Genomic DNA, 19,434 nt, shown 5'->3' with positions numbered 1-19,434 from the left:
TATAGACATCTCAGGTAACACCCACAAGATTCTATTATACGCAGATGACATTCTATTTTTCCTTACAAACCCCATAACCTCCATACCCAACCTCTGCGAAGAATTAGATACATTTCAGGAAATAAATCCAAGTCTGAAATGCTCCTTTTAAATCAAGAAGTCACAAGTGCCCAAATTATTTGCCAGAAGTGCCCATTTAAAAGAAAGGAAAAGACCCTGAAATATTTAGGCATATACATCCCTATTCCATAGCAGATTACAGCAGATCTCTCAGCCTGGAGATCAAAGAATATTTCCTGGCTAGGAAGAATTACAGTCCTAAAGATGAATGTTCTACCGCGGATATTATATATCCTCCAAACTCTCCCTATTCAGTTGGCCAGGAATTTTATTAATTCACTGCAATCTAAGTTATTTGTATATGAATGGGAAAATAGACCAGCTAGGATTAATAGACAATTAATGAGCATGTCTACAAAGAGGGGAGGATTGGGTGTCCCTTACATAGAAAAATATAGACTAGCAATATTCCTACAACGGATTATTGACTGGTACACAAATTTCTCAACAAAAGCATGGGTGGAACTCGAACACAACATTATGAACAAAACTCATCTGGGGGCTCAATGTTGGCTAACAAGCAGACTTCCCAAGAATCTAGCCCTAACTCTTTAATCTCAGAGACATTCCACGTCTGGAACAAAATACTAATAACACACCCGAACATATCCTCAAGGAACTCTACCTTAACACCCCTTACTGATAACCTGGATTTCCTTCCAGGATTGAACATACCTATCAAAACTCTAACCACAAAACATAGAGCGATAGCGGTATATAAGGTGGGAAATGAGCATAGATTTTATAGCTCAGAGGAGCTAGCGAATGACCGACTGGAATTTTATAAAAATTGTCTCTTTCTGCGCCAATGCCAATCTTTTATTACTAAACACCCAGATAGAAGAAACCTAGTGAGGTATATGACTACATTCGAATCACTTTGTAAATCAGATACTCCACACAAAAAGACTTTAGCTATCTACCATGCTTTATTACAAATTCCACCACATGGTTACACCCCATATTACATAAATAGGTGGAATGAAGAATTAGACCTGACACCGAGGGAGGTCTCTGCGATCTTCTCGAATGTTACTAAGGTCTCTTCCTCTAGCCGCCTAATAGAACTAAACTTAAAAATAATTTGAAGATGGTACTATACACCTTCCAGGATACATAAGCTCTACAAATCCGCAAGTGATACTCTTGGAGATGTGACGCTTCTAGGGGGAACATGGCTCACATTTGGTGGCAATGTCCCTCGATTGTCGAGATGTGGGAAAATGTGGCTAGGGAGACCTCAGAGATGGTGGAGTTTACGATTCCTCCAGATCCTCGCATATGGTTATTTAATATCACCCTCAAAAAATTACAAACACATGTGAAAAAATTAATATTTATTGCAAGTAATAGCATGAAGTCACTTATAGCTAGGAACTGGAAACAAAAAGATATACCCAACATAGCCAAATGGCTCCACACGTTCCAACACATCTTACAGATGGAGGAATACGCATATATTAAATTTAGGACTGAGGAATCTTATAACCTAATGAAAATCATTTGGGATAAATATGTAGCGAACAAAATTTCCCATGTAGAGGCCACAATGGGTCGCCTAACGATGTTTATTCTTGTGCCTGACTTTTGGTTCTAGTTACCTGTCAAATGTAGCTAAAAATAATAATAATAATAATAATAATAATAATAATAATAATAATAATAAATAAAAATGTTTTGTTTGATCATTGTTAAACGCATTACACTGTACAACTGAAAAACTGTTAGAGAAGAGAAGACTGCTTATTGTATTTTGTGGACGATGGTCACAGAAATTTGTACTTACAGAAGGATATTTGCATATTTTTCCATTTTATTGTATTGTACGAAACATACGACAATAAAGCTGGGTTTTTTTTTTCAAAAAAAACAAACAAACAACAGGCTCTTATCTTTAGCTTTTATAAAAGCTTTTTGGTTGTAACTAATAAAGTTGTATAATTAGTTGTAACTAATAAAGCAAAAAAATTAAACTAAATACGACTGATCTCTCTCTACAACAAGAGGCGTGGCTTCCCACAAACGTGCAGTGTTTGACACTGACGTGTATCTTAATTCCTATCCCCGTAAAATATTTTCGGAAGTTGCGATCGGCAATTTCCATAACTCTGTCCACACGTAATTTATACTGTAACAATGCATAGTTACTGTATCAATAATGAAGACACTGAAAAAAATAAGCATTAATAAAGATCATGTACTGACACTTATACATACACTTCCTTTCAAGTGTCAATAGGTCCATACACACACACACACATATACATATATATATTTTTATTTATTAATTATAGTAGTGTCAGTGTCTACATTATTTATACAGTCACTATGCATTGTGACTGTATAAATAATGTGTACACTGACCCGCCTCACAATAATAAACCTAACACTTCTTTACCTATATTTCGGCCATCCCCAAAAATAAAAATCGCAAGTAAAACTAAAATTTATAACCCCTTAACCATCAACCACCCACATCGCAATAAACCCAATAACCTTATTAACCCCTAAACCCCCACATCGCAATAAACATAATTACCCTATTAACCCCTAAATCGCAAAACCCCTACATGGCAATAAACCTATTTACCCTATTAACCCCTAAATTGCAAAACTCCCACATTGCCATAAACCTAATTAACAAATTAATCCCTTAAACCGCCAAAACCCACAACGCAAATAACTATTTAAATAACTAAGCCCCCTAACCTAACACCCCTAACATTAACCCAAATTCCCAAAACTAATACATTCTAAAGTTACAAAAAATAAAATAAGTTTAAATTAAAAAAAAAAAAAGCTAACATTACATAAAATAAAAAATCAACCAAATTTTACAAAATTAAACCTAATCCCTATGAAAATAAAAAAGCCCCCCAAAATAAAAACACCCCCTAATCTAAGAATAAACTACCAGTAGCCCTTAAAAGGGCTTTTTGCAGGGCATTTCCCCAAGATAATCAGCTCTTTTACAAAATAAAAAACCTAACACTAAAAAAAAACCGAACTACCCATTGCCCTGAAAAGGGCATTTGTTTGGGCATTGCCCTTAAAAAGGCATTTAGCTTTTACTGCCATCCCTAATCTAAATAAAACAAACCCCCCCCAAAAAAACCTTAAAAAAATAAAATAAATGCAGAGCAGTGTTTACAGATGTGGCGATCCTCGGAGGCGGCGATGGTCCTTGGCAGCGTGGAGGTTCCTCTTCATACGATCGTCCGCCGCACACTGAAAATTAAATGCAAAGTACCCCATATTTATTAGGGTACCTTGCATTCCTATTGGCTGACATTTTCAAATCAGCCAATAGGATGAGAGCAAGTGAAATCTTATTGGTTGGTGAACAGCCAATAGAATTTCACTTGCTCTCATCCTTTTGGCTTTGCTGCATCCAGGTGAATTCTTTTGTCCTCGCGATGCCAACATTGAGGATGCGTGCGCAACTGCCGACGGACATTACAAACACAATTATAGTATAGATTTGCCACTCTTGGACCAATATCACAAACTATATAGAGGAAAATACTAGAGGGAAAATATAGAAAAGAAAAAAGGGGCAACTTTTAAACCAATAAACTAAAATTACATCAATAAGGAACTAAACTAGGCTTGGAGATAAAACCATAAAGAATAAGCAATATGGTACCACTCAGAGACCAATTTAGAAAAACATATCTCAAAACATAAGTGGAACAATTATTATATTGAATTAATTAAGTAACCACCCGGTGTATATCAAATCATATAGAATGATAAGAAGCCTACACAACAAATTATACTAGCTTGACAACCCCATTATATGCACAAAAGGCAACCTGTTTATGTGGGAATATATTCAATGCTAGCTTCAACTTACAGCAGAATTTTTATTGTTTAAAAACATAGATAATCCCTTTATTACCAATTCCCTAGTTTTTCATAACCAACAGTTATATTAAATACACTTTTTACCTCTGTGATTACCTAAGCCTCTGTAGCTTGCCCCCTTATTTCAGTTCTTTTGACAGACTTGCACTTTAGCCAATCAGTGCTGACTTCTAGGTGTGAGCACCATGTTATCTATATGACACAAACTAACGCCCTCTAGTGGTGAAAAAACTGTCAAAATGCATTCAAACAAGAAGCGGACTTCAAGATCTTAGAAATTAGCATAGGAGCCTAACTAGGTTTAGCTTTCAACAAAGAATACCAAGAGAACAAAGAAAAATGACATACCCTATCTGAATCATGAAAGTTTATTTTTAACTAGACTGTCCCTTTAAGACTAATAGCAATTATTATTACTGATATATTGTGAGAGAATATATCTAAGAAGGCAATTCATGGCACTTTCTTTTTTTTTTTTTTATTATTATTATTTTTTTTTAGATTCAAAATTTAGAATCAGAGCAACTATTATTATCCCTATATAGACTACATGGAGCTATATACATGACACCTGTGGTAGAATGATGGCTGAACTGAGGGGAAATAATCCCCTCAATGCGGAGACATACTAATAAACAACTAAATTCCTTAACTGTTGTCCTTAGACTGATAATTTCATCTAATAGTTAAAGGGACAGTCTACACCAGAATTGTTATTGTTTAAAAAGAAAGATAATCCCTTTATTACCCATTACCCAGTTTTGCATAACCAACACAGTTATATTAATATACTTTTAACCTCTGTGATTATCTTGTATCTAAGCCTCTGCAAACTGCCCCTTTATTTCAGTTGTTTTGACAGACTTGCAGTTTAGCCAATCAGTAATGGCTCCCAGGTAACTTCACGTGCATGAGCACAGTGTTATCTATATGAAAAACATGAACTAACACCCTCTAGTGGTGAAAAACCTGTTAAAATGCATTCTTAAGAGGCGGCCTTCAAGGTCTAAGAAATTAGCATATGAACCTCCTAGGTTAAGCTTTCAATTAATAATACCAAGAGAACAAAGAAAAATTGGTGATAAAAGTAAACTGGAAAACAGTTTAAAATTACATGCCCTATCTGAATCATGAAAGTTTTTTTTGGACTAGAATGTCCCTTTAAAAGAATAAACTCCACTGCCTCGGCTGCTGACAGGCCGCTTACAACGAAGGTCCTGCTAAATATAAAAAACAAATATAATTTTGAGGTAATGACAGACAACGGATTAGTATCTCTTCCATTATGGCACATCCACCACTACCTGCCACATAAAAAAAATAATATAATTTTATACAGAACCTATAGTAAAACGGAGGTGAATACTAATAACCTACATAAAAATTAGGGTAGTGCCGTTTCAAGTCTTGTATAATAAAGATAAGTCAGGTCTGACAATCTCACACACTACTGGAGATTTAACATACAGAAAGACTTCTTATAATATGTAAAGATATTAAAACAAAGAGAATTAGAACATGTCATTTTATATGTGTAATGACCCTTTAACATACCCCAACACAAAAATTATGTGACAGAAAACTAAACTAATTTTGAAAGGATAATTGCTCAGAATGAAATTGCTTTAAAATGTAAATTGTATGCATAGTGGGGGAAAATTGCTCAGCGTTCTCATTATTAATTTTTGCAATAAGCAAACTCCACTCACAATTTACCTTAAAGAAGCCAATCTGAGCAGTGTGCAGCTGACAAGGCAAACCATAGTTAGGTTCCCATAAATTGCATTGTTTTGCAGTTCTGATCTGTTCAATGGACAGTAAAGACAAAATTAAACTTTGTTTGTTCCCTTGCTATCCTTTATTGATAAGCATTCCTAGGTATGTTCAGGAGCAGCTGCTGAAGTCAGCAGGGTGCATCTTTAGTCCTGAGAATTAGAAAAGCCACAATTTTCAGAGCTAGATTACAGTAAAAGGATGCAAAATAAAGTAAAAGTTGCTTTACCATGCATTTCATATCATTTTTAACTCAGACGCATATCTACTGCACGATTAGCACTGTCAAAGTTATCCACAGAAATAAAAATAAGAAAAACAGCACAAGCTTTATAAGAGAGGTGTCACTGGACTGCAAAACAATGCAACTTTGACTAATACAATAAGTTTTAAAATAGTAGCTATTAAAATAATAATATGCTACACAATAATTTTACCAAGAAAAAAAAACAGGCAAACCCAAAACCAAAAAAAACGTCAACGCCAATTTTCGGCCAAAATATTTCTGCAACCAAAGTTTCGGTGCATCCCTACTTAAAACAATATTAAAATAGCGATATAATGTATTATTCTTTATTTAGTTCTGTGTAACAGAATCAGATTTAAAGGGACACTGAACCCAATTTTTTTCTTTCGCGATTCAGATAGAGCATGCAATTTTAAGCAACTTTCTAATTTACTCCCTATTATCAATTTGTCTTCGTTATCTTGCTATCTTTATTTGAAAAAGAAGGCATCTGAGCTTCTTTTTGGTTCAGACCTCTGGACAGCACTTTTTTATTGGTGGATCAATTTATCCACCAATCAGCAAGAACAACCCAGGTTGTTCACCAAAAATGGGCCGGCATCTAAACTTACATTCTCGCATTTCAAATAAAGATACCAAGAGAATGAAGAAAATTTGATAATAGGAGTAAATTAGAAAGTTGCTTAAAATTGTGTGCGCTATCTGAAACACGAAAGAAAAAATTTGGGATCAGTGTCTCTTTAATAGGGTTATTTTCTACCAATTATCCAAATAAAGTATATTCCTAGAAAACTATTATATGCAAAACTGTAGGTCAAGTAATTATTAAATAGCAGCTGTAGGCTAGCATCAAATTTAAAATATGCTACACAATAATTTTACCGAAAATAACAGGCAAAAAAACCCAAGAGAAACAAAATAACCGAATAAGCAATTTTCGGCCAAAATGTTGGTGCATCCCTATTTCTAATGTGTGCATTTGTACAGTATAAATATATTTATATTACACACATGAATACTGGGTGGCAGCAGATGATATTTTACCACACAATACACTTGCACCAAGTTATTCACGTTTACTGCACAATAGTAATACTATAAAAGGATATCAAACGCCTCTTACTTTTGTGTACCAAACTGTGCTTGTCCCACACACTAAGAGAGAGACAAAAAAGCAAATCCTTAAAGGGCCATAATACCCAAATGTTGAAACAAGTGATGCAGCATAGCTGTAAAAAGCTGACTAGAAAATATCGCCTGAACATCTCTATGTAAAAAAGAAAGATATTTTACCTCAAAAGTTTCTCAGTAGCCACATCCCATTGTAAAGGACTTCTAAGCAGCAAATCAGTATGTCTGTCCCAGGACAGCGGAAGGAGCGAGCTTTCGTGCACACTCATCTTATTTCCCTATTCAGTGTAAGGAAGTTTACAATGAAATCTCATGAGAGTTAAGTGAAATCTCATGAGATCACAGTAAAAGAGTTCATGACCTCAGCACTGCTGATGCCGATTGGCTGCTGTTCATTTCTTCATTTATTTATTTTTTTACCTGCAGCTGAGTATCACTTTTTACACAGAACTTACTCTGCTGAGCTGAGGAAATTGTGAGGTAAAATATCTTCCTTTTTTACATAGAAATGCTCAGGTGGTATTTTCCTGTCATCTTTTTAGTTATACTGCATCAGTCTTAGCATATGAGTATTATGTCCCTTTAATTGAAAATGCTACAAATAAATAGCTGGTTTAGGCAATTTGCAGAAGCTTTTTGGCATCTCTAGAGAGCATTGGATAAAGTAAAAATTGTATACACACAAAAGGTGTTTAATATATATATATATATATATATATATATATATATATATATATATATATATATATATATATATATATATATATATATATATATATATATATATATATATATATATATAAAAAGTCAGGGTAATACAGGATTGGTTGTTGCCAAAACAAGATACATTAAATTCCTCTTAGACAAAAGGTCAAAACTAAACTGGAGGCAAGCTCAAGAGTATGCATGTCTTGAGAATTATATGGCAGCATTATTTGTACCAATGTTATACATGTAGTGTCCTGGGCATACCTAGGTATACACTCAAGTAAAAGAGCTCCATGGAAAGTTGAAAAGGATACCAAGAGAACAAAGTAAATTGGATAAAAGGCGTAAATGGTAAAGCTTTTTTTTTTTTTAAATTTATCTTTATTCAATATCCAATATTGTAACATAGTAAATAATATCAGATAAATTGCATTACGCCTCGCAGGGCGTTTTGCTGATCATTAAAACAAAATAAAAAAAAAAAAAGGAACATAATATTTCAACAGTTCACAGGGAAGAAAAGAAAAAAAACAAAGTTCCAATTTTCCCTTGATACTTAATTGGATTTTTTCCTAATTTTATTGAGCGATTGGGGTGAGTTAGTATTAATCATAATAAATAGCTTTGAACCACCCCAAGGAATTGTTGGGGGGGAATCTAATGAATACATTAATTTTACCATATATCTAGTAAAACAAGATCTGAATGTCTAGAAGGGTATATTAAATAATCTATTTCTTTTTTTGGGAAGGTTTTTATAAATGGTGACCATTACTGGAAAAAATTGCAGACATCTCGGGTATCATAGTTTTGTATTAAATTGTTCTAGTATACATTGTTTTTTCATGCAATTCCTAATCTTTGGAATACTAGGTGTTGAAGGTTCTTTCCATTTTTTAAATATTAAATATCTGGTTGCTAGAATAGCAACATTAGCAATTTTTTTCTCGCTGGAAGGAATTCTCTCTTCTATTTTAAGGAATACTATATTTGCATACGAAAGAGCCGGGTGTGAGATTCCCACCTTTTTATACAACCAATATTCTAATTTTTTTTTTTTTTAATATTTTTATTTTTATTGAGGCAAGAAGACTCTAGCGTCTTCTATAGCATAGAGACCCACTCATGGGATCTGATAGTTAGGGTTTATCTGAAGACATGTCACGAGACTCTAAAGAGTCCTCGTCGTTAAATAGAAATTATATGGATTACAAGCTTAATCTAATCTCAATTGAACATTGCATAAATATTATATATTTTAGGTGAGCATAGCATATACTGAAAAATGTCATAGCAATTAGCGTAACAACATGCGGTATAATATTGATCACCACTGTGTCAACTATACTCATCTTAACTAAATAAGGTTACGGCAACCAACAAACTATATGTAGCAAAAGGTATATATGCAAATACAACAATATTGTTCTTCCTTTGTTGATTATCAATCGCCCCAACAGGATCTTATTCGACGAAGAACTCAGGAAACATTTGTGTTGGTTACCATAGATTCTCTAACTTCTACGTATCATAACAAGGAATCTAACGCCTGCATTAAATATAAACATGGGCTGGTGTGAGTACAGAAATTACCAAGATGAACAGATTGCAGACATTAGAACACACAGTAATAATCAAAATAGAACTTTCAATAATGAGATCCGGAGAGCCGTTCTTACAGACATGCAGGTACATTTCAGAGCCAAGGCCCTACGGATAGGACAGAGAATATAAAACTCTGTCAAATAAGAGGTGTGGGGGATAAGCTGTTTATCCCTTACCACCCAGTGAGGGGGGGGGGGGTCGGATTCAAAGCTGGTGATGAAGTACCCTTCCTCAGATAAACTATACAACCTAAAGGTATACTTGGTATACAAGCACTCCTCAACCCTACATATATTATCAGAAGGGAACTACCTTAATTTCAAAGAGAGTGACAATGTTAACTTATCATCTAGTATAGGGCACGGTAGTGAGGGCAACGTCCACTGAGTTCACCACCAGGGACATAAGGCTAAAGCAATAGCAATGCGTGTCAGGTGTATTTTGGCAATCAGAAGAAATAGCATACTATATGAGTCCAGGTGAATCCTAATAGTTCCCATAGCTAATTTCTTGTACAACAACTTTTTAAGTTTAGACATTTATATTTATAGTGTTGAGAAGGGATGGCGCAGATTAACAACTAATCTTAGGGAGAGCTGACCTTTCACTTTATGAGCTATGTGGCGGGTAAACCAAGTGTGAAGGAGCTCACTGAGCAATCATATGAAATGAGGAGCACTTAATAATACCCAATTTGTAAGTCTCGTTTAACCCTTGGGAATCTACTCCGCCAGGGATATACATCAGGAGGGCAGTATGTACACTTGAATGACGCACCCAGCAGCAGGGCTACAGCACAACTAGAAACTGAAGTCTTAATCAGTCATAAACCTCTTACAATGCACATCTCAGAGCAGTCACACAGTAAACATAGTAAAAACAGAAGAAATACACCATGCACTGTGCCAAAAAATAAATCAAATACACAAGCTAACTAAGCAGCCATATTATGAGCCCATCCAACTAAGAAAGTTTATATCTGTGCACTTAGGGACCAGTAAAAAGGATAATAGTCAGGAGCATATAAATATGTAATGAACAGGAGTATGGGCTACACAAATAACAGTGGAATGCAGTAATTGATATATGGGAGCATGGGGCAGCCCTCCACTGGGAATCCGACGGTATGTCTTCATGAATACAGTGGGTTATCAGTCCATAGTAAGTAGGGCACCTCCGATCAGGAGAAGCGTAACTTTAAAGTCTCTCACAAACTCCATAAACAGCTCAGATGCCCTTGACTCCTGCCTGTAGCGTCTGATTAACCTGTTTGCATCCGGGCAAAGCCATCAGCCTCCAAGCGGGGCCAAACAGCCCAGGGATTCCCAGGGGAGCGCAGGCACAAAGACCGGTGCAACCGAGGGTTCTGGCAGCGTACCCAGCAGAATTGCCGTGAGGGACCTGCAGGGCTAAAGATAGAGAGAAGCATGCTTGATAGCGCGTGAGCGCTGTAGTGTTCCACAGTACCTGCCTCCATGTGCGAGTGGCCATATTTTATTTCTTCCCGCACGTGCAAGCCGTTTGCAGCGACAGAGGCAGGGTGAAGGTCCATCCGGAGAGTCGGTCCCACTGATGCCAGCAATGAAGATTGCGTCTGGAAAACTGGAGACACTGCGGCACACTGTGGCTCCTGTACTCCTCTGCAGCATCATCGTGGTGCGTTCGCGCCGCTTGAATTGTGGCAATAAAAGCATCGAGTCTCTCACAGAGCTTCTTCCCGTGCTCTTCCAGCAAATCTCTTACACCCTTGTACAACACTTGGGTCTCCATATCAGTAAACAGTCCCCCAAGATGGCGCCTCAGTATATGGCGGGTAGCTCCGCTTCAGTGTGTCAGTTTAACATTGTAGACATAGCCACCAAATTGTAATCAGCATGACTCAGGCGACCTCCTATGTTAATATCCGTTAGGTATGATGTTTGGGTACAGGGTTCTTATTGTCAATAGAGCTATTTTGTAAATTGCATACCCAGAGCTCCCAGATTATGCGACCATCTTGGTTGATGGGTAACCACCAATATTCTAATTTCATCCACACCACTCTAATCTTTGGGCAGTTCTATAACATATGCTTAAGGGGACACTGAACCCAAAATTTTTCTTTCGTGATTCAGATAGATTGTGCAATTTTAAGCAACTTTCTAATTTACTCCTATTATCATTTTTTCTTTATTCACATGCTATCTTTAGATGAAAAAGAAGGCATCTAAGCTTTTTTCTTGGTTCAGAACTCTGGACAGCACTTTTTGATTGGTGAATGGATTTATCCACCAATCAGCAAGGACAACCTAGGTTGTTCACCAAAAATGGGCCGGCATCTAAACTTACATTCTTGCATTTCAAATAAAGATACAAAGAGAATAAAGAACATTTGCTAATAGGAGTAAATTAGAGAGTTGCGTAAAATGTCATGCTCTATCTGAATCACAAAAGATATTTGGGTTCAGTGTCCCTTTAAGGTTGGCCGCTAATAATGAACATTTCGGACATTTATTAAATTGAGGATTCCCCCATCTGTGCTCCTTATCGGGTGTGAAATATGTCATATGAAGGAGTTTAATATGGGATTCTCTCCATGTAGCAGAGAGAGTGGTTCGACTAACTTCCGTGATAGATGTTTGTATATTACAATCTCCTATTGGGACCAATACTAAGGCGGGGGCCCAGCTAGATTTAATTTTTATTATATTATTTGGACCTTTATATGAATTCAATAATTGATAACAAGGAGAAATTGACATCTGCCCATTTTTCACTAATGTCAGCCAATTATCCAAGACACCCAATGACCAGTTCCAACCAGAGTCATTTATTAGCTTCCGGGTATAATGTCTTGCCTGTAAATAGGCATAAAAGTCCTTCTGGGGGAGATAAAAGTCCTTTCTAAGATCCGTGAATGTTTTAATGCATTTCCCGGTTATGTCGATTAATTGAACAACCTTTTCTAGATCAACACCTTGCCATCTTTGAAAAAGTGATGATTGTAAACCTACTTGAAATTGAGGATTACCTTTTAATGGTAGCTATTTAGAGACTTTCCCATTTATTTCTAGTATATTACAAATCTTCCACCATGCCTTAATTGGAATATATATAGATCGGATTTTTTTTTATTTTTGTTGGAATTTCTCCAGGTTTTAAGTGTATTAGTGCTATGGGTAGATAAGGAAAAGTTATATTGTTTTCTAATTTGTTGTCCGTTACATAATCTTTAAGACATATCCAGTCTGTTACTATGCGGGCTAAGAATAGTAAATTATATAACCGAAGATCCGATAAGGCACAACCCCCAAATTTTTTAGATAAGCAAAGTTTTGCCACTGAGATTCTAGGTTTTTTTACCTTGCCATATAAACTTTCTTAGAGCGTTTATATAAAATCTTAATATCTTTCCCCTTCAGAATTACTGGGATATTTTGACAAATGTAAAGAATTTTCAGGACTACCACCATTTTATACAGAGCAATACGGCCTGACAATGATAGGGGGAGATTCTGCCAATTTTTCATTGCGCCCATTATAGTTTTCATTATCGGAGGTATATTAAGACTATACCATTGTTCTGGATTCAGAGATATTGTGATACCCAAATATTTAAACGAATCTTTAACAATTTTAAAAGGTATATTTACCCCAGATTGACTAGTCCATTTTATCCATAGTAATTCAGATGTAGTAGTGTTTATCTTGTCCCATGAGAATGCACTATATTAATATTTAGCAACAACTTTGGTATATTTAACAGAGTATTTCTCATATAGATTAAAATATCATCAGCATATAGGGCTATCTTGACTTTTTTCCCCCTATTTTAATACCTTCCATATTTTGTCTAATTAAGATCGCTAGGGTTTCGATTGCAATATCATAGAGTAGAGGGGAAAGAGGGCATCCCTGTCTTGTGCCTCTAGCTAGGATTATGTCTGCCGATAGTCTACCATTAACTATCAACCTTGTATAAGCTTTATTATATAGGTTTTCAAAAAATTTAGGAAATTGTCCTTTAAACCCAAATTGTGATAAAGTACGAAAGAGATGATCATAGTGGACTGAGTCAAACGCTTTTTCAGGGTCTATTGTAATAACTGCCATGTCTGAGTTATCTTGTCCTCCCTCATGGAGCTGCTTCGGTTCTGAATTGAAATAATCAATAAACTGTAAAAAAAAAAAAAAAAAAAAAAAACCAAGCAGCTGTCATTCTTTTTACAGACACCTCTTCCAAAACGGGTCACTTTAGGAATATTTGTACATCCATTGGAGATATCTATGGATTTTTGAAGACACAAGGAATCCACTACACCATCCTAACACATCTTTCATTATTGACTAATTTTTTTTATGCTTTTTATGTCATCACACTTTTCACATTTTTGGTGATGCCCTTTTTTTTCACCATTTTGCATCTTGATATTACTATTTTTTCACCATATATAATTTTTTCACCACGTATCAGCATTTTTCATTTCTGTTTTGATTTTTGCATCACTGATGACTATTTGGATTTTTTTCTTGGACAATTTTCTTTTTATTATTTGAACACAAAGGACAGCATATTTATTATATACAGTAGAACTGAGACTGCTTTCAAAATAAGAACTTCTTTTTGGATTACACACAAATCAACTTTATATTCAACTTCTTTTGGGGGGATTCACCCCTATTTACACACAGCTGCTCTTCATTCAGATACTGTTTGTATTAATGGACTATTGTATGCTACGTTTACTATTATTACTGTGACATTTTACTATTGTGATTTTACTATTGTGATTTTATTTTTGTGATTTTTATCTAAAGCTTTTTTTCTGTGAAACAGGGATCCATGAATTTTAATGTATTAGATTGTATTATATATATTGTATAAATTATATTAAAATTGTATATTCTACCGCTATTCAGAAATTTAGGACATCCTTTTACCTACCTACCTTAGCCTTTTGGCGCTCGCCTCATACATTCACATTACTGTAAACTTGGAACTATCACTGTAAGTGGAACACCAAGGTGAGGAGGAGGCAGGGCCGGCTTGGAAATAAGTTAAGGTAACTGGATAGTTGTGAGATTTGGAATAGGTTTGAATTTGAAAACCCATTACTATAAAATTTGCAAGGGAATTCAAATTTATTGGATTTGGAGTAGATTCTTTTGTTCACACCGAAGTTCAATTTTTCCATTTTATATAATATAACAAAAATGTGTTGTACGTTACAACACATTTTTGTTATATTATATAAAATGGAAAAATTGAACTTCGGTGTGAAGAAAAGAATCTACTCCAAATCCAATAAATCTGAATTCCCTTGCAAAGTTTATAGTTGTAACCATAAGTGTTAAAAGTCTAATTTTGCTAAAGAACTTTATTTTCTATGTATCTCAAGTTACATTTATCTAATATACAACTGCAGTTGGGTGTCTGTATGCAGACAGACACGTATATATATATATATATATATATATACACACATACACACATATACACAAATTCTGTTTGCTTCAGCAAGAGTGTAAACCAGGAGCAGATTCTCTTGGGTACATTGAATTCTTGAAAGATATGTAGGATCAAGTATCAGATATGTCAACCTTTTCTAAAGGAAAAATCAGTCTGATGTAATCAGTTTGGAAAGTAGTCCAAATGAAGAAATATTGCCATACTATATTGCTATGATATGGTATACAGCACATTATTACATATTATAGATGTATATACAGTATATGTGTTTGTGTATATATATATATATATATATATATATATATATATGTGGCACTGTAATATTAATAAGTAATAATATGAAGAATTTAATGCATTGCTATGGATGGAGTTAGATAGGTAGAAGTGTGCGTGTGTGGGGGGGGGGGCGACGTTAGGGGGTTGGGGCATCATTTTGATCTCGGACCCAGGCAGCACAATGTCTTGAGCCAGTCCTGACGACACTCATGACGTTATGAAATGTATCTATACTTTTGACACTGCAACTACACATCAGTCAGTTATGGATCACAGATATCTGGAGAGCAGATTAACCCCCTAGCTCCTGATAATATCCTCCTTTTAACTCTACACACTATATGTAGGTCTGCTCTTATTTTGACTCTCATACATGCGTGCCCCCTCGTGAAAAAAAATGCCCCCCCCATTTCATTTGTTCTGGAGCCGACCCTGCATTATAATTATGACCTAAGATGGATGAGCCCAGTGTAAAGATGCAGCCCTTTACTAACCAGAACTTTTGAAAGGTTAGAACTGGTAGAAGAGCATTAACATGAAGTAGCAACCATGCTACTGTAGTTGTTTCCAGCATTTGAATGTCCCTTTAACCCCTTAATGACCGAGGATGTGCAGGGCACGTCCTCAAAAAAAAGGCAGTTAACGCCTGAGGACGTACCCTGCACGTCCTCGGTGTGGAAAGCAGCTGGAAGCGATCCTGCTCGCTTCCAGCTACTTTCCGGTTATTGCAGTGATGCCTCGATATGGAGGCATCCTGCAATAACGCTAGATGGCCATCCGATGCAGAGAGAGCCACTCTGTGGCCCTCTCTGCACCGGACATCGATGGCCGGTATCGTTGGTGGGTGGGAGCCGACTTGGGAGGCGGGTGGGCGGCCATCGATGGGCCGGGATCGGGGGCAGAGCCGATGGGGGCGCGCACGGGCGCGCGCGCGTGCACGGGGGCGGCGGGCGGGCGCGTGCACGGGGCGGGAGCGGGTGGGAACGCTACACTACAGAAAATATAACTGTTTAAAAGTTTGAGAAAGGGGTATATTTATGGCAAAAAAAAATATAAATCGATGGTATCTAGGAGGGGGTGGGGGGTTGGTTTTTGGTGGGGCAGGGTGCTACACTACAGAAAAGGGGAAAAATTTAAAAATCACCAATTTTATTCTAAACTGGGTACTGGCAGACAGCTGCCAGTACCCAAGATGGCGGCCATTAAGACAGGGGGAGAGTTAGAGAGCTGTTTGGTGGGGGATCAGTCAGTTTGGGGGCTAAAGGGGGGTCCTACAGAGCAGCATATGTAAATATGCCTTTTCTTTTTTTAAAAAAAAGCCCAAATATAGCTTTTATTTTAGTACTGGCAGTTTCTGCCAGTACTTAAGATGGCGGGGACAATTGTGGGGTGGGGGAGGGAAGAGAGCTGTTTGGGAGGGATCAGGGGGTCTGATGTTTCAGGTGGGAGGCTAAGCTCTACACTAAAGCTAAAATTAACCCTGCAAGCTCCCTACAAGCTACCTAATTAACCCCTTCACTGCTAGCCATAATACGTGTGATGCGCATTTAGCGGCCTAAGTACCAAAAAGCAACGCCAAAGCCATATGTGTCTGCTATTTCTGAACAAAGGGGATCACAGAGAAAAATTTACAACCATTTATGTCATAATTGCACAAGCTGTTTGTAAATAATTTCAGTGAGAAACAAAAAGTTTGTGAAAAAGGGAACTTTTTTTTTTATTTGATCGCATTTGGCGGTGAAATGGTGGCATGAAATATACCAAAATGGGCCTAGATCAATACTTTGGGTTGTCTGCTACACTAGAATAAAGCTAAAATTAACCCTACAAGCTCCCTAATTAACCCCTGCACTGCTGGGCATAATACACGTGTGGTGCGCAGCGGCATTTAGCGGCCTTCTAATTACCAAAAAGCAATGCCAAAGCCATATATGTCTGCTATTTCTGAACAAAGGGGATCCCAGAGAAAAATTTACAACCATTTATGCCATAATTGCACAAGCTGTTTGTAAATAATTTCAGTGAGAAACCGAAAGTTTGTGAAAAAGTGAACGATTTTTTGTATTTGATCGCATTTGGCGGTGAAATGGTGGCATGAAATATACCAAAATTGGCCTAGATCAATACTTTGGGATGTCTTCTAAAAAAAAAATATATACATGTCAATGGATATTCAGGTATTCCTGAAAGATATCAGTGTTCTAATGTAACTAGCGCTAATCTTGAATAAAATGGTTTGGAAATAGCAAAGTGCTACTTGTATTTATTGCCCTATAACTTGCAAAAAAAGCAAAGAAGATGTAAACATTGTGTATTTCTAAACTCAGGACAAAATTTAGAAAATATTTAGCATGGTTGTTTTTTGGTGGTTGTAGATGTGTAACAGATTTTGGGGGTCAAAGTTAGAAAAAGTGTGTTTTTTCCATTTTTTTCTCATATTTTATAATTTTTTTTACAATAAATTATAAGATATGATGAAAATAATGGTATCTTTGGAAAGTCCATTTAATGGCGAGAAAAACGGTATATAATATGTGTGGGTACAGTAAATGAGTAAGAGGAAAATTACAGCTAAACACAAACACTGCAGAAATGTAAAAATAGCCTTGGTCCCAAACGGACAGAAAATGGAAAAGTGCTGTGGTCATTAAGGGGTTAATAAGCATGAGTAACTGCACAAGCAAATGCATTCAAACATATTGCAGGTCAGCACCCCACACACACTTATTTTATAGGTGTGTATATTGCTTAGCATAAAGGGGGGGAGTAAATCACAAGAAATCAATGAAAATAGGACTAAAGTAACAATAACACTGTTACTTACCTTCTATTATTGATTAAAAGAGGAATGCACGCATCGATTTTAAAATTTGACTACAGGCCAAGGTTTTTCTTTAGGGAAGGGGGTGAACTTTTACCAAATAATACTATTTATTCCTTGGCTTGTCTGTCTAACGCCCTTTAAAAGTGACATACGAGTCAAATCTGAAAAGCAGATTTTTACCAAACGTGTGCAGGTAAATACGTCGAATTTTAAATGCACTATTTTGAGTTCAATTATTACACACATTTGCAATAATAAAACAAAATGCATTTAAAAATATGCAATAAATAAAATGGTATAAACTTGTCTTTTCATAAGTATAATTTTTCTAGACATTAATGAGAGAAAAAATAGTTTGGCTGAACACAAACGCAATCGCATATGTAATATACTGTCGCAGATATTAGGCACTAAAGTATGTGTGTATGCACAGAGCCGTAAACATTTTACCATTCAAGTAACGTCCCGTTCTCACTCACCTAGCCCTGCCCACATAGCGCTTACCTCGCGCAAAAACCTAATAAAGTCTAAAGATGAAACACCGCGAGAAGAGATTAGAGCACTGAACCAGGCGTGTTCTAGACCACCCCTCTTTCTAGAACTGTTATTTTACATTACGTTTCTTTTTTTTTTTTATATATATACATTAGTTGAAAATCTTGTGGGAAGTTAGACATGCTCAATGCCTTCATTTGTAATAACTATAGTGTAGGAAAACGCAACAATGCTCCTTTATGTTACATTATTAATTTGCCTCCTGGGTTGTATGGCAATATGCCTCAACTAGCCATGCAGGGTAGCCAAACTTGTTTGATATCCTTCACCTGTATATTTGTTCGTTAAGAGAACTTTGTAAAAAGGTGACAGTTCATTATTATTGGCAATCTATATAAACATGGTTTATCCATTTTATAGTCTTTAAAACATAAGGAGCTAAGAATTAAAGGGACATACTGAAATGTGCAGTGTCACTAATTCTTAAAGGGCCACTAAACCCAAAATCTTTTTTTCATGATTCAGATAGAGAATACAAATTTAAACAACATTACAATTTACTTCTATTATTTATTTTGCTTCATTTTTTAAACATCCTTAGTTGAAGAAAAAGCAATGCACATGGGTGAGCCAATCACACGAGGCTTCTATGTGCAGCAACCAATCAGCAGCTACTGAGCATATCTAGATATGCTTTTCAGCAAAGAATATCAAGAGAATAAAACAAATTAGATAATAGAAGTAAATTAGAAAGATGTTTAAAATTGCATTCTCTTTCTAAATCATGAAAGAAAAAAATGTGGGTTTAATGTCCCTTTAAGTAAAAGAGAACGAGCCAGCTTGTGACCTACGTACGTGCCACAGATTGTAAGCACAATGAAAGTTGGCACTTAAATAAGAACTTTAATTAGAAGTATTTTTGCAAATGTTATGTTGTGC

The sequence above is a fragment of the Bombina bombina genome, chromosome 3 (assembly GCF_027579735.1).
Source record: "Bombina bombina isolate aBomBom1 chromosome 3, aBomBom1.pri, whole genome shotgun sequence".
In the NCBI taxonomy this organism is placed as follows: domain Eukaryota; kingdom Metazoa; phylum Chordata; class Amphibia; order Anura; family Bombinatoridae; genus Bombina; species Bombina bombina.
Note: the sequence above shows the minus strand (reverse complement) of the source record.